Raw genomic sequence first — 15,395 nt, forward strand, 5'->3', positions numbered from 1 at the left:
CACATCATGTGCCTCACAGCATGCTCGCCCTAGAGGGAAAGCTGCTCCAAGTAAGTTCAGTATTGTAATATATGCACTATTTCAATTCATTTTATGGAAGATACAAAATTTGATAAACATAGAACACAAATGTCCATTGAATGTATACATTTGATAAAGATATTTAAAGTATTCATGTTTTAAAACAAGTCAAACAATTTCATAATGAATGAAGAAAGGTTGACATTCATTAGCAAACATTAAGCACATTAAGTCAAGTGATAATGTGACTGTTAATTACAAAGAAAATAATTCTCTCTCTCTCTCTCTCTCTGCATATATAATTAATTAAATTTTAAATCTTTATATGCTTATGTTTGAATTAGAATGATATAAACCCATTAAAAATTTTTAAGTTTCTAAATAAAAAATAATGTGATTTTAGAGAAAAGAACGAACACAGAAGATGAAGCTGTCATGAGTCTTGTAGAAGTTAAGAGACAGAGGAATGCAGTCGAGGCAAGGAAAGCAGCAGCACTTGAGAGACTTGCTACAACTTTGGAAGCTAAACTTATAAAATAATTATGTTTTCTGATTTTCATCAAAGTTCTGCAATACATTGTCTTGTTTGTTGAGCAGTAGGTGGGGCATTGTCATTGCAGATAGTGTTGTGGTTAACGTTGACGACACGGCCCCCTTCCCTCATTGGTACCCTTTCGTCGATGGCCATGTTATGGAGCCTGAAATAGGTCTCGATAACCCGGGAGCATTTATAGGGGAGAATGGCAAAGATCCTCCTGATTTATGAAGGCACCTTGTTTGAAAAGGAAAAATTGATAACATGAGCACTTAAAATTGAAGCATAACATTTTACACCTTTTAACAAATATTACAATGAAAGTGAATTACAGCAGCATTAATCTATTTGAAAAGAAATAAATATAACCTGCAATGCAAGAAATTAAGTTAAAAACTATCAAGGTTGTCAGCGTAAAAGTATGGTTTTCATTTTTAAAAATGTGATATTTCCTTCAAATGTAATTCTAGTATTTTAAATGAAATAGCAGGATACTTTATATTCTTTGTACTTTTAAATAACTCCGTGATACCACTGAGCCATGGGTTATTTGAAACTGACTGCCAATTCATGCGCAGATCCAGAAAAAATATTTCCAGGGGTGAGGGTTTCGACTGTAATTTGAGTTTGCCGGGGGGGGGGGGGGGGGGGTCTGAGATATATTTTTGGTAATTTTATAATGCAGATGTAAAGAAATTTAAATTTACCAGAGAGGGGGGGGGGGGGGTGTAATTGTCCTGGATTTCCTCAAATATGCTTTCAAAATTTATGAGTTTGAATTCTTTTTTACAATCTATGTTAATTCGGCTTTTTTGCAATTGTCTGATACTTTGTCTAAATTTCACTCTATCCCGGCCTTCATAATTGTAGAAAATTGACACAACGGTATATTATGTAAAATAAGACCCCAAGGAAAAGTTAGTACTAACCGGGAAAATCAAACAACTATATCAAAGCAGATAATTTTAATCATTAGATTTATTCCATTTTGTGATCCAAGGGAAAATCCACAAGACGGACGGTATCCGTAATAAAAGTTTTATGAAAACCCCAAAAACTCTAAAACTGCTGAATTAACAAACAAAGTGAACATTTGTATACGATAACAAACACAGGCACCTGACGTTAGAAATGTTTTTTTTAACAATTCCAAGAACGTTGACAAGAAAAAGATTTGTCAAGGTCATCATTTTGATTTTTAAGACCGCTTATCTGACACGATTTTCTTCATTTGCGATTCATGCAAAATTAATAGGTAAAAATAAATCCGTTCGCCATTTACTACTTTTTTGTGTAAACTCGTGTATCACCTACACGAATTATTATACAACCGTTCTTTTCATTTAAAATCATACTCCGAAAATCAGAGACATAAATAACAGAGATGTCAACTCCGCCATTAGCTTGTAAATGTTACGGGACCAACCTTACTTTGAGAACTTCAAGTGCAACAGCATTCTTGTATAAGTCATTAAATTTGAATCTGATAGTAAACATGAACATGAACCGGTAAATATGTTAAGCATGTTTCATAAATGAAATATTCATAAAAACTCTTTATTTAGTTTTTATTATTGACTTATTGACTTTTCACAAAGTAATGGTAATGCATTACTTTACACATGTAATGGTAATGTAATGCATTACTTCAAGAAAATTAAGTAATGGCAATGGTAATTTAATGCCCTAATTCATGAAGTAAGGGTAATGTAATGCATTATTTTACGATGTAATTCACCCCAAGCCTGATTGCAACTAAGCCGGAAAACATGAACATTAACATTTAACTTGGTTCTTCAATCGACAAGATTGTATATATTATATGATGTATAATTCTTCCAAAATGTATAAGCTATTATAGATTTTGCTTACAATGCATTGTTAAAAATTTAAATTCAGTTTAATCAACTAAAGAGCCAACGAACGAGAAGGCAAATTCAGACTTGTTTTTATTTATTTCGTACGAAATTCCTTTAGAGCCGGACAGCAGTCATACTGCAAGTAGACTAGAAGCCAATGAAACACCTATTTAATTTGTAAAACATCTGTGTATAACCCGTCCCGATTTTAACTTCGGCTTGCGCATGAAGTTTGGTGGTATTAAGGTGAACGATTGTTAAAATAAAACTCATAACTTTTCAAAAATGGCACATTGCGTTTGGCAACTTTAATTTCTATTCCACCATCCACCGCTTCTATTGATGAATGAGCTCGTACACCAACTGAATCGTCAACGGCGCTGTGCATTCAGTTACGTAACTCATTCTACATTTGAACCCGAGCAAGAATATTTTGATCAAAAAAACTATTTGTTTATTTTCTAAATAGAATTTTGTTTATACACAGAGGACTTAAAAAGATTTAATGCGTGTTTTTATAATACATATTTACTGAAATGCATGAAAACTTTCTGCACTATTTTCTTACGTGTAGACTCAATCCATGTGTTCTATGCGTGCCTTCCGGTTTGAGACTTCGGCTGACAGTAAATCAATAGACGGGGCCACGTGACCTCGTCTTAAAACAAAATAACAATAACAATATGATACGAGTAAAAAAAATCGGATATTTTAGGCCATGTATCGAGCATGGCTGAGAAGCGGACAACGTTAAGCTAGAACGTGTTGTACCTTAATCTAGATTTTAGGACACCAAAAGCCCTTTCAACAACCACCCTAGTTCTCCCGTGTGCGTCATTGATCTTCCATTCCTTATGGTTCCTCGGGTGTAATTAACCAGTTCTTCAACGGGTACCCGGAGTCCCCGAGTAACCATCCTCCCTCGGGTAAAGTTGTAATTCGTGTTGGAAGTCCCGAGTTAGACAAAACAAAGGCATCATGGGAGGATCCCGGAAAGCATGCGTTGAGATGTATGAATCTTTTGATAAAATTCATAAATGTACATGTCAGAACAATATGTGATTTTATGATTTAATATAGGAATTCGAATCGATTTGTTAAAAAGTGTTCAGTTATTGGTAAAATTCGAACCTCATCCTAGCATCTGACACTGCCTGTTATTAGGGCGTGGAAACTTTTTCTTCCTACATATGTAGGCTCCTCTAGCCAACTCATGCATTTGATGGGTATTAGAGTTCCATCCACGGCACACACACAGTTTGGGATTCTGGCTATGGCGTGAAAATGGTTCTTTATTTCCCTCAAATCGCGGGGAATATCGGGAAACGAGATGTTCTTTACCTTAGTGTTGAAGGCCAAGCACACTTTTGTAAATTTAATAAAAAAATAAACTATAGACCACAAAACTATAGTTTTGTTCAATGAATAAAAAATGTATAAATTCTCTCTTTTTGTCTTCGTCTCCGCCTCAAAACAAACAACGTCGCCATTTTTTGTATACGGACTAACAACTTACGCCTACCCATAAGCAGGCATAGATTAAAACTCAATTGTAGTCCCGCCTTTTTGTAAAACGCAACTTAGTCCATTTTTAGAGTTTAGTCCCTTATTAATCTGGACTAAGCTTACGCCTGGACGAAGGCCTTTTTGAGAAACCGGGCCCCAGAAATTTAAGTTCTATTCGCTTTTCGGTGTTCACTATTCAAATAACGAATAGAATTCATTTTGTGGTCGGTTCGCTATTCAAATTACCGTAACATGCTAATAAATGAAATTCAAAATTCCATATGAACTTCCCTTTTTTAATTGAAAGAAACAGTTATATAGTAAAAATCATTACTTGCTGACCTGACCTAAACATTGACATAATGTACACAAGCAGTAAGAATCTTATAGCTAGCCTGGCGAAAAATTGGACTTTTCGTATATTACAGTAATAATGGGATTTCTTTCAAGGGGCTGGCTAACACCCTGTATCCCATATTTGGACCTTTATAAAAGGAATTGGGTTTACACGACCAGTAAGAGGCTTAGCTTTTAAGGGGCTTACTTACACCTTGTATCCAATATTTAGGCCTTTATATTTGGTAGGGATGGGGCCCCGCGACAGTCCAGTCGACCCTCAAGAGGAATTGGGTTTAAACGACCATTAAGAATATTAGCTAGCCCGGCAAAAATAGGACATTTCGTATAATACAGTTTTAATACAGTTATAACGGGATTTCTTTCAAAGGGCTAGCTAACACCCTATATCCCTAAATTTTGGCCTTTATATTTGGTGAGGATGGGGCCCCGGGACAGCCCAGTCGACTCTCAAAAGGAATTCGGTTTATACAACCAGTAAGAGGCTTAGCTAGCCTGACGAAAAAAGGACTTTTCGTATAATACAGTTATAACGTGATTTCTTTCAAGTGGCTGGCATTTATCAGTACAATTAAGCATTCAGAGATGTTTAAAAAGGCCAAAAGACTACATGATCGCCATGGCACTGTCCTACAGGATGTTAGGTTCAAACACAGTTGTTAAAACAGATAGGAAAAATAAGCAGACATGCTGTCTTCATAAAGACGTAAGCAGACATGTTATGTTGTCTTCATAAAGACGTATGAATACATATATGAACAGTAAGCTATCAGACCGGTACAATTCATCATTAAGAAAAACGTCATCCCGCAGATACATTTCAGCCCTCATCTTACACTCCACACCAACCAGCTCTTCCTCATCTAGTCACTAAACAAGAGGGATGTGATGGACTCATTAAGTGGAATCCAAATCACAGAGAGACGGAAAAGACTAGTGGGAAAGAATCCTTTGCTTAAACTGATGCCTGGCCCTGAGCTACATCAATATCTTACAGCGAAAGATGTCCGAGGTTGTATTCACGTTTCCTGTATGAAATCAGAGCGTGTCTTGGTCAGTGATAGAAACAATCTTATCTAGACAAACGTAACAGGTGACACTCTACATCACATATATGATTTATATAGCGATGAGTATTGTGGTTTATTAAGCGTTGGCTTACACACAGTAAGCAATGATGGAGAACTACTTTATATCGACATGGATTATAATGTTAAGAAAATATCCAAGGATATAAAATCCACCGACGTATTCATTAAGCAATGTGTGTCCTGGTCCCGCTCTGTAAAATATCTACTGGTCGGTAGGTATAAAGAGGACACCGAAAGAGGAAAGATAACCTGGTACAACCAGATTGGACACCTGACACAATCAATGCAACACGACAACACAGGAGTCGAAATATACAGTAAACCTATCTATATAACAGAGAACAACAATGGAGATGTCGTGGTGTCCGACTCGGGCTTGTCTAGAGCAGTATTAGTGACAGAGCGTGGAAGAATACATCGTTTTTCCTACAAAGGGCATCCACCGGGATCAGGATTGTGGCCACGTGGAATATGTTCTGACGCATTGTCAAATATACTGGCGTGTGATGGTAAAACAAAAACAGACGATAGAAAAAGACGGTCAGTTCCTGTCACATCTACTGATAAGGCCGTCAGGAATATTCTATCCATACCGTCTGAGTTATGATGTCAACACTCACCGTCTCTGGGTCGGATCATGGGACAACAACAAGATGTGTGTCTACAGGTATATCACTAGACAGGACGCTCTGACAGGTTATACTCAATACTATTTTAATCAACAACTTTAATTCAAATTAATTTACGTACATGGGACATAAATTATATCACAATACAGTAAAACATTATACAATATCACACACTAGTATCTAAACTTAAGGGTAAGAAACACTTATTCAAAAACTTTGATGTTGGGGGGAATGCAACTTCTGTTCTTTTTTTGATTGCTGATTATTGTTTTGACACCAATACGTTTTTTCCTTTTTCACAGTTTATGTTCGATGTTCTCTTGCTTTACGACAGCTCGGGCATTGGTGATATTAATGTTTTACCAGAAAATGTTTTTGAACCGAGTTTTTGATTAAAATACAGTATTGCAATTATCTAGTTGCATAATTAAACACATGATATTGTAATAAGTTAATAAGATACATGCTTTCATGAAACGATGATGTAAAAATGAGTAAACTTTTATACAATATCTAAGAAATGGATCATATTTCTGATATGATAGATATGTATCTCTAAATGATCAATATATCATATATGATGCTTGATATTATGAATATGTTATTTTATTTCTATTATTTGTAAAAAAAAAAACCTCACTAAAACTGTTCCTGTTTATTTTATCCTTAAAAGTTATTTCTACAAATATAAGTGCTGAATTATTGTTATTGTTTTTTGCTTTAAGATTGTCTAAAGGGGAGCTATGGGTAACTGACAATGTTTGGACATCAGATTATAACTGGTCGAAAAATAGGACCTTAAATTCAAATTTTTCCGCCAGTTAGATTGTCAATAGAGAACACATATAGAAAAAAATAATAATGATGCTAGAACAAATTCGATTTCATGTGGTTTACATTCCTAGTACTATAGAAAAATATTCTATGAGAATTATTATGAACATAGAATTTGGTTGTTTTAAGCGGAGATATTGTGTATCTGACGACTATCAGCTAGGGGATGGGGACCTTAAATCCAAGGGTTATAAAAGAGAAAACAAATTAAAAAATATATGATTATGATACTAGAAAAAAATTTGATTTAACGTGGCATACATTTCTTGGCATCAAAGAGAGAATATGTATGAGGATTATTGTGAAACATAGGTTTTGGAGAACAGAGAAACTGTAACCTGTCTTTGTTTTTAAAAATAATCCTGCTCTATGTTTACAATATGTGTTGTTTACAAGCAGGTCCCATACATACTTTCTGTTCAAATAAATCGAAGTAAATAAAAAATAAAATAATTGTTTGTAAAAAATAGTTTGTTTTTCTTGAATCTCATTAAAAAAAGTGTGCAACCGAGCAAAATTGCCTTATTATTATCCTATTGAACGTATATTTTACTATAACCTTTTTATAAAACGTTTAAAATGCTAAGCAATTCAGCGTATTGATTTTCAATCGAATTTTTTATATATATTTCTTTACTAAAGTCGTTACAGTATCACATGAATATCAATATACATGTCATTATTATTAGATAATGCGTTATCTTAAAGGATATGCGTAATTCATGACAACTAAATTAATGCTATTAATGTAATTAGAAAATGCATGAAAATAACTATCATTTCTTAACAGATAATCATCCAGGATGTCCTAATAAGATTATCGTTTCATGCAGAGGAAATGTTAGAGTGAATATGGCCTGAATATTTTTCTTAAAGATTGTGAACCTTTAACTTTATCTATATAGTTTGGTGTCAAAATAGCATTTTACTTGTCCTTTTCTCCCCAACGTTCAACAGCATTCCAATGTTAAACTCTATGATATCTAAAAGAGTATGCATCTTAAGAAGATGATGGTCATATAATTAGAGTGTCTACATCTTTACTTTGCTTGATATTTTGGCACCTCTTTCTCATCATTTGTATAAGCGTAAGTGACAAAAAACCACATTTACAACAAAAGCAACCCTACCTTTAAAAGAGCGGGACCAAGTCAACGTACTTTAATTTTTTTTCAAATGTGCAAGGTCTTGTCAAAGTTGTTTAGACCTTCAACTATAATATTTAACTGTTTCAACCTAGTATTACTCGATGAACGAGAACCAATGAAATATTTAGCTTTCTGAAATAACAATTTTTTTAATGGAAAGGCTTGTCGGTAAGATGATTTAATATAATAGTTAACGTACGAAGAAAAATACTTCAAGAATTATTGAATTATGTACACCACAATATCACTGTAAATTTAATAAATTTTCATTTTCCAGGGGGCGGGGTTAGGCCGAGACTCTCCCCTCCCCCTCCCTGTAGATCCGCACATGTTATACATGTTTGTAAATGGCTTACACTTTACATGTAGTAATGAATTGATGTATAACTGAATTAATAAATTAACTTAAGTCATGTACTCTAATTTAATAACAAATCCGGATTTAATCCGGAATTGGCTTTAATTTTGTCGTTCACAAATATACGTCACATTTTTACGTCATGGAAGCAGAAGATTAAGCTGTAGGGTGAATTAGCTAAAGGTAAGTGTTTTCATTTACTAAATCATACAATGGCCGGTGGAAATAGAGGGAACATACCGGGCAAATTCGGGTTGAAAAGACGATAAACGATCGACGGACATCATTGTGGTTTTAAAAAAGATCTACGGGATTGCAACTAGTATTGCTTTATGTTGATAAAATAATTAAAAGTATAAGGTTAGCTATAGTTAATGAAATACCAGTGAGTTAAATACAGTAGTTGAATCACACATTTATAGAATATTTCAGAAAACGAACGACCGGTTACCCAGTTATTTATAGGTCTTCCAACGTGCTAAATACTGAACATAATTTTCCCGAAAAATCTCAACTCAGCAGCTAACGGGTTTCAGTTGAATTAGGCTAATCAATTCGTATGGGGAACATAAAATATTTGTTGATCTAAAGATATATTAAAAAATAAAAAGTTGAAAGGTGAAAGTAGCAAAAGAACTAGAATAAAGCCTGTTGCAAAGCAACAAGTATGTCATTTGCAGCTGAGGGAACAAAAAAAGTCGTCTGAATTCGGTTATAGTCTTATTAAATGCTATCTGAATTAATCTTTTAAAAAGTTTATAGGAATGCATTTGTAGCCGGTGTTTTATAAAGGAAAACAAGTCCGGTTGTGGGTTATCTCACTTTATTGCCTGACCCCAGGACTATATTATATATGGGATCAGCCCTACAATAATCAACATAAATATTAATATACAATATGACAAACAATAATTTCATTTGCACGCTAACATGTATTTGTTATATAAGTATTTAACACAGTCCCACAGCCTCTAACATTGGTAATAAAATAATTACGTTTATGTTATTGAACTTGATAATTTAAAATGATATCAGCAATAATATACTCAGTTACTTGCTATAATTGGCTATAAAATAGTACTCTAGAATTACATATAATATAAATGTAATAATGTGCATATCTAAGGATATCGTACCGATTTATGGAATCGAGCTGAATCTAATCTAACTATATCTGGGCAATGTAGCTGTCACATATACTCTGCGTTCTGTATGAAACTATTTATATGTACGTAGTGGCTAGAATATGCTCTGCCTACGCCCAGAGTCGTAACTGGTCTGGTCACTCCCAGAACCTGTTAACTGGTTTTTATAAAATGCTCGACCCGCCAAAGTGGCTAGGCCAATCAAATGCGTTGATATTTTTACATACACTGTCTCGTCGGTCAGATCGTTTAGTTATTAATAGTAACATGCAATAGAAGAAGATGAATATAGAATGAAATGATGATTTGATGAAAACAACATGAACATGAACACATATTTTATTTTATTTAAACACACATATTGATCTTTTGATTTAATAAACAAACACACGCAAAATCAACACCACCACATACTCCCCCCGACTGGAAATTGACGTCCTCGTCATTTAACTACGCATATTATATCGAACACGTTTTATATAATTATAGTTACGAGGTTATCATATGATACCATACGCATAACTTTCACTATTTACAGTAAACGCAATTGATTCTCGCAACGGTATATTATCATCGGCATCAAAACAGCTAAAAATAAAATCAATGTTTAATAATATCGAGCATCGTTTCGATTATCTTATTCTCAAACCCTTTACAGGTACCTGTTAAAAGCATACTTTGGAGGTATTTCAACTTTTCACCTTGTTTCCACTCCAGATCTTTGGTTTGCTTTTGTTGAATTGTGTTGACGTACTCACCGCTTCTTAACCATGCTGGTTGTTTTCTTGTTCTTGTGCTTCTTCTTACATCTCTTTCTTGTCTCTCTTCATTTTCATATTCGAGTGCTTCCAATTCCTCATCAGATAGAGCATTAACAGCATCTGTTTCTTCTCTTTCCTCAGCTAAAGGTAGCTGATGTTCAGCAAAACTGTTGTCTGTGTCATCAGCTTGTTGGGCGTCCCTAACGTTCTCCCTTTGCTGATCTTCTCCAGTAACATCTTTTACATGTACATCATGTGGTGTGTACTCCTCTGTTACTGCGTATTGTACCGGTACAGTCATTTCATGCATATCTTTTACAATTTAATGCTATGGTATGGTATGCGATTTTAATGATATGCTATGAGATTTGTATGGTATGCTATGAGATTTGTATGCTATGCTATGGGAAATTGTAATGAAGGGTTTAATGATATGGTATGCTATGCTATGCTATGGTATGCTATGAGATTTGAACAAAAACGCCTCCATACAACAGAAGAGTTCCACACATTTCGATGTAAAATAATAAGAAGCAAACGTTTACCACAAATCTATTATGTAAACATTTATTTTTTCAAATAAAAACATTTAAAACCGAGTTAAAATAATGTTGTATGCTATGCTATGGTATGCTATGGTATGATATGACGAATGCGATTCTATGAGATTGTATGCTATGGTATGAGATTCCAATGCTATGCTATGAGATTTCAATGCTATGCTATGCTATGGTGTATGTTGTAAAAGATATGCTTGAACTGACTGTACATCTATTTCTGATTCACTTTCACTGGATTCGTCACTAAGTTCTGATTCATCCTCTCTGATTTGATGCTGGTCATTTTGTGGTGTTATAGCAGGTGGTATTTCTTTGGTAGTATATTTCGACTGTCTTTGCCGAAATTCATCCATATGACCAATGGGAAGAAGTAGATTTCGGTGGAGTGTCCTTTTCCTTCCTTCCTCATTTTCCTTGAATACCGTGTAAACAGGAATTGTTGGGTTGGGCTGCTTCTGGACAATGTAAACTTCTTCTTCCCACCTATCTGCTATTTTATGTTTACCCTCGAAACTTACAATTTTTACAAGCACCCGATCTCCTTCTCTGATGTTACATTCCCTTGCTTTCAAATCATAATAATCATTTTGCTTATCACGTGCTTGTGCTGCTGCTGTTGATGCAAGCTCATATGCCTTCTTCATCCTCCCCCTAAGATCCTCCATGTATTTTGTCAGTGTCTTTTGTTCTTGCACATTGATTCCAAATGCCAAATCAATAGGGAGTCTGGGTTCACGGCCGAACATTAGACAATACGGCGATTCGTTTGTACTCTCATGACGAGTACAGTTGTAAGCGTGAACCAGCGGTGCAACATGGGACTTCCAATTGATTTTCTGATGTGGTTCAAGGGTTCCCAACATATCCAAGAGAGTACGGTTAAATATCTCAGTCATGCCGTTCCCCATGGCATGGTAGGGTGTTGTCCTTGATTTCACCATCCCCGTGATGTTACATAACTCTTTTATGATCTTGCTCTCAAAGTTGGCCCCTTGGTCGCTATGTATTCTAGATGGTATCCCGTAATATGTTATAAAATTGTTGTACAAAGCTTCTGCTGTTGTCTTTGCAGTCATGTTGCGTGTAGGTATTGCATGTGCTAACCTAGTAAAGTGGTCTGTGACTACTAATATGTGTTGGAAACCTCCTTTAGATTTCTCAAGCGTCAAAAAGTCCATACAGACAAGTTCTAACGGGTAGTATGTTTTGATTCCAATAAGTGGGGCTCGCTGATTAGTTAATGTTTTCCTACAGACGCATCTCTGACAATTTCGTATCCAGTCTTCCGTATCGCTAAACATCCTGTTCCAGTAGAAACGATCTCTAATCAAGGACATTTTTCTCTCTCTCCCTCCATGTCCAAACCTATTATGCAATTGTTCTAATACAGTATTGACATAACACTTTGGAAGAACAAGTTGTCTTTTCTCATTTCCGTGGACTGTTGTTTTCCTGTACAACACACCATCTTCGATGTACAGTCTTTTTAAGTTCTTGATTAAGGCGTATGAGTCCTGGCCAAATGACAACTGGTGCATCTTAGGTTTCTTCCCCAACTGAACATGATGCTTCCATACCATACGTATAGGGTCAGTATCCTGTTTTTCTTTCCAGTCTATTACAGTTGCTACTGCTGAGCTGCTTGTATCACTTTCAAGGGTCTTTGTATTTAAGGATATGCTACAAATCAATCCTTCAAAATACATAGAGTGGCATATGGCTTTGACAGAATCATTACCTATAACCTCTGTATCATTGGTCATTCTGCTAAGTCCATCTGCATCCTGATTTTTCTTGCCTGGTCTGTATACTATGTTAAAATTAAAGTTGGATAGTTCTGCAAGCCACCGATGTCCTGTGGCATCCAGCTTAGCGGAAGTTAACACGTACGTCAGCGGATTATTATCCGTATATACCGTAAAGGAGATAGACAAAAGACACTGACACGTTGGGCGCCATTTGTAGCCGGTGTTTTATAAAGGAAAACAAGTCCGGTTGTGGGTTATCTCACTTTATTGCCTGACCCCAGGACTATATTATATATGGGATCAGCCCTACAATAATCAACATAAATATTAATATACAATATGACAAACAATAATTTCATTTGCACGCTAACATGTATTTGTTATATAAGTATTTAACACAGTCCCACAGCCTCTAACATTGGTAATAAAATAATTACGTTTATGTTATTGAACTTGATAATTTAAAATGATATCAGCAATTATATACTCAGTTACTTGCTATAATTGGCTATAAAATAGTACTCTAGAATTACATATAATATAAATGTAATAATGTGCATATCTAAGGATATCGTACCGATTTATGGAATCGAGCTGAATCTAATCTAACTATATCTGGGCAATGTAGCTGTCACATATACTCTGCGTTCTGTATGAAACTATTTATATGTACGTAGTGGCTAGAATATGCTCTGCCTACGCCCAGAGTCGTAACTGGTCTGGTCACTCTCAGAACCTGTTAACTGGTTTTTATAAAATGCACGACCCGCCAAAGTGGCTAGGCCAATCAAATGCGTTGATATTTTTACATACACTGTCTCGTCGGTCAGATCGTTTAGTTATTAATAGTAACATGCAATAGAAGAAGATGAATATAGAATGAAATGATGATTTGATGAAAACAACATGAACATGAACACATATTTTATTTTATTTAAACACACATATTGATCTTTTGATTTAATAAACAAACACACGCAAAATCAACAATACCACACATTAATGGGACGGATGTAGGATATCAAATATAACACAGTGACAGATGTCTCTCTAAATTTATAAAATGTAAGTACATACCGGGTATATTATGGAATTTTAATTCAAACATTTTTTAAAACATAATTTTTATATTCATTATAATTTAAATGTTTGCATAAAATATGTCTTTTTCAACTGTATTATAATAAGCTTTGATAACAAAAATTAATTGAAATATGTAACTCATTTTGATGTACACATGTATGTATTCAACTATTTTTGTAATATATTTTGTAGCAAATGGATTAGCTGCAATAATGTAGCCCTCTCCGATTTCTATATCTGATGTTTACTTGAGAGGGCTACAATTCCACAGGATCTGGTGCAAAATTAATTTTTTAATGCGGCTGACTTCGGTCTGAAAAGATCGATTTTATATCTGACTTCCTTTAGATAAAATGATTTTTTGATTCAGGTTGAACAAATTAACCGTATATAAACCAAAACCAGATAAAACACATCAGCATGTTTACCAGTCGTCTTTTTCAGCAGCCATGACAGTTCTCGCGTGATTTTATGGGATGTACGCTTGGAGTTTTGATGGGCTTGATAACGTGAATGCCAGTGTAAATAATCGATCTTACCTCGTTATATCACTAAAACATCATTTAAGGAAATGGTATATAATGGAAAATTCATATTTACCGCGTTAATTATGTTTAAAATAGGGGAATACCTATATTCAGTTCAAGTTCCGCTCCTGAATTCTCATTGGCTGTCCCAAAATAAAACTGGTCAAGGTCAGTAAACATGGCGGACAAATTCAACTTTCGTTGTTGACATACACGAAAAATAACCGATATATGAACTATACTTGATATTTTTGGATTAATTTATGCCATAGACATCTACAACGTTTGAGTTCAGGTAAGAAATGCAAATGTTATTGAACGATTTGAGAAGAAAACGTTGCGGGAGTGAATCACTCCCGCACTTGCACCATTACGGAGATCCTATGGAGTTGTAGCCCTCTCCCCCCCAAAAAAAAATCGGGAGAGGGCTACATTATTGCAGCTACAAATGGATGTGTAATATATTTTGTAGCAAATGGATGTTATATAAGACTTGTCTGGAGGAAGTCTGAAGACATTGTGAAGAACAGTTTAGGATCAAGGCTTGAGTTCAAATATAGCAGAAAAAACTGCACTGTGGTTGCAATAATTGTGAAAAATAATGGTAAATAAATTAAGGTTCGGACTGTATAGATTAATGTTAAAAATTTTATTACACTGACTATTTGTAAGTGTTTAAAATCTCACTTAACACAACTGATTCAAACTAATTAATTGATAGAAAATTTTAATGCATAATTTTGTTTTTCGATTATAAGATATATTTTTGTATCATGTTGATTTAAAAAAAAATCTTATGATTGTGTCTCATTTTGAATTAACATTTTAGAAAGAAGTCCAAACATGCCTCTTTAAGAAAAAAACATTGAAAAGTACCGGTAAGAAGATGGAGTTGGGCAGAAATCTGGCAGCGAGGCTGAATATACTCATCAGAGGTAAACGGTATATATATTTTTATATAATTGTTTTACTTTTCTGACTTTTTTAGATAGCGACCAACTCTCAGTCTGTCTGACTGTCTGTCTCTTCTCTTTCTCTATGTGTGTATCCCTCCTCTCTCTCTCTCTCTCTCTCTCTCTCTCTCTCTCTCTCTCTCTCTCTCTCTCGTATAAAATTTCAGACAATCCAATATGTTTGTTATGGTTATTGTATCATCATATTAATGTACAGCTAAGATTGTTTATTTAAGTAGATTTATTGCAAATGTAGATTATATGATGTTTTTGAATTTAC

At 34.7% G+C, this 15,395-nt stretch overlaps 2 pseudogenes; both read right to left on the reverse strand.

The window, feature by feature from the left end:
• The window catches only part of LOC128170701 (uncharacterized), a 723,116-nt pseudogene that overhangs the window by 324,640 nt on the left and 383,081 nt on the right, over positions 1–15,395 (reverse strand).
• LOC128170740 (putative nuclease HARBI1) lies at positions 373–3,581 on the reverse strand (annotated as a pseudogene).

Source organism: Crassostrea angulata, chromosome 2 (assembly GCF_025612915.1).
Source record: "Crassostrea angulata isolate pt1a10 chromosome 2, ASM2561291v2, whole genome shotgun sequence".
NCBI classification, from domain to species: domain Eukaryota; kingdom Metazoa; phylum Mollusca; class Bivalvia; order Ostreida; family Ostreidae; genus Magallana; species Magallana angulata.